Here is a 2,768-nt window from a genome sequence, read left to right on the forward strand (position 1 = left end):
CGTCTATCACCAACATAGGCCAATCAGCTAACCAGTATTTTCGCCCCTTCCCAAAATTACTTCAACAGAAGGTTTCAAGATGGATATGCGGAGCAAATCCATTTGGCGGAGTCAGGTTACAGCACAGGTGCACCATACATAACAATCCATTGTCCAGGCTTTATTTTTTTGTAAACCTTTGGAGTTTATTTGTTTTTCATATGCAGACAGCTTTGCAGAAACAATAACTATGGAAGCAAATCGTTACCATATTTCATATGAAGAAGCATTTTCAAAAATGCTTTTTTGCATTTTAAAAATGTGGCTGCATTGTTTGACTCATAAATGAAATTAGTTTGTATTTTAATTTTCTTCTTCAAGACTGCTCATCCTTTTACTTCATTAAAATGAAAAAGACATTTGAGATTTATTTTTCAAAATGTACCCCAGCAAGTACATACCAAAATTCAATTTGAAATGTAAATTGTGCAGTCTTAAAGAAGAAAATGCAAATGCAAATAGAATGATTGATTACTAATTTCAGTTATGAGTCAAGCAATGCAGCCAAAGGGTTAGGTCAAAAGCTACATTTAACATTGAATTTTGGTATGTATTTTCTTGGGTACATTTTGAGAAATAAATCTCAAATGTCTTTTTCTTTTTCATTTGAATAAAGTAAAAGGCTGAGCAGTCTTGAAGAAGAAAATTATAATGCAAACAGGATTATTGATTACTAATTTCATTTATGAGTCAAACAATGCAGCCATACTCTTAAAATGTAAAAGCATTTTTGAAAATGCTTTTTCATTTGAAATATGGTAATGATTTGCTTCCATAGATAATAGCTTGCAAGCAGTGTCTATTTCCCCCCCAAAAACCTTTTCTGACAAGTTGATGGTTCAGGGTCCAGCGGCAAAAGTTCTGATTTCCAGCATCGAACTCTCAGATGCTTATATTGATAATACTTAATAAATTACTTCTTATTTCTTCCCTTAAAAACCAGAACGATCAGTGGGGCCGGCAGCACATTGGGGTACGGTATATTTCAAGTCTTTGTCCTGCATTTGGTGAATTTGGGAAATTTGTCAACAATGGTTTTAGTTGAGGACATTCACACTGGACTTGATATTAATCTGCTGACTGCCTCTAATTTTTGGCATTTTTGTTAAAGGAATAAGAAAAAAAATGATTAAAACAGATCAAATACTTTCTTTTGATCCTTTTTCTGATCCCTTCCTAGAGTGAGACTGTTAAACATTGCTTAGGCGTCATTGCATGGATCCATCCTTCAAGTTCTTCCAGGTTCTGTTACACCTGTTTCCATAGTAACAGTTCCTAACTGCAGTGTTGAGAAAACCAATGAGATGAACTCCATGTTGGTGGTTCTTGTTCCACTCAGCCATCAGCTCCAATCAGCTCCAGCTGCTCATCATATAAGCCTTCAGGTTTGAATCAGTATCTGAGGTCTATCCTGCACCAGTACCATGAGGTGAGGTTCAGTTTAAAATGTTTAATTGCAGCTTGATGCTGCTGGTGGAACCTTCTGGTTTGAATGTTGTCAAACTCAATGTGTCTGCAGGATATTGTGGATTTCTTTCCTGCTAATTGGAAGCATCACATGTGCTCCTCAAAATCCAGGTGAGTTTTAATCAAACATGTCTAAAAGTAGCTGTAACTTGTATTGTAATTGTAAACTGCTTCCTCAGGGAGTGGAGATGAACAACAGCAGACATTGTGGCGATATATAGCTTCATCCAAACCAGTTAACATGTACCCCAGTGGACAGGCGGACGGTTTTGGTGGCTCCAGTTCTCCAGGATTTTACTACAGCAGTGGCCCCAGTAGTTTTGGAGGTGCAGACAGAGGTTCTCCTTACTGGGCCCAACAACGTGGCTATCAGGATGGCCAACCTGGAGCTCCAGGTGGCAGTGGCTTTCAGGTTGCAGAGGATCACTGGAACCCCTCATTTCATCCTGGTGAGGATGAGCCAGACTTCACTTCTGTAAATGACAAGGATGTGGTGCACACCAAGGACTCCAGGTCACGGTACAACCGCTAGCAGTATAGCAACACTAGGTTCGACTACACCCCAACAGGATCGGGGACGTTCCATACATCAATGTTTCCCTTTCCTGGAGGTAAGACTCTTCCAGGCCAAGATTATGTGAAAAATGCCTATTGAAGATCTTTGAAGTTGACTTCTGAGTCAGAATTTGTATTTTAAGATTCAAGAGCTGCTGCCTGTCAGATTGGTAAATAACTAAATGTGCCACAAAATGTTCTATAGGGTAACTTTATAAAGCAAAGCAAGACTCCACCTGTTGTAGCCAATTAACCCAAACTCTCAAGTTAAACCTTTTACATGTTCCCCATCAATGGTAAAATCCCTCACTACAGGATTTCATTCTACTGTTATGTAAATGATGCAAAGCTTTACAATAAAACGGGACTCAAATCCACCTTTGCCTTGATCTGTCTCTATTCTCATAGTTTGTCTTAAGGTTAAAGCTTGGATGGTAGTGGCGGCCATTTTGAATGGCTCTTCCCAGTCAAAAGCCAGCCGAATGGCAGGAAAATCCCCTCCAACTTCCAGCCACTGGCCTCCTCATAGGGGTACTTGTTTTTTTTTTTTTTACTCTGACACCACCCTTTCACTGAATTACAGGTTCTGACCAGGAGATGGCGCTTCTCTTTAGATCTTAAAGGAATAGTACACCCAAAACATGATTAGCCTTCATTTTCTACTCACCCCCATGCTGAACAACACTCTGGAGTACTTTTTTGATATC

This window comes from Cyprinodon variegatus, unplaced genomic scaffold (genome assembly GCF_000732505.1).
Source record: "Cyprinodon variegatus isolate N-32 unplaced genomic scaffold, C_variegatus-1.0 Scaffold18, whole genome shotgun sequence".
NCBI lineage: Eukaryota > Metazoa > Chordata > Actinopteri > Cyprinodontiformes > Cyprinodontidae > Cyprinodon > Cyprinodon variegatus.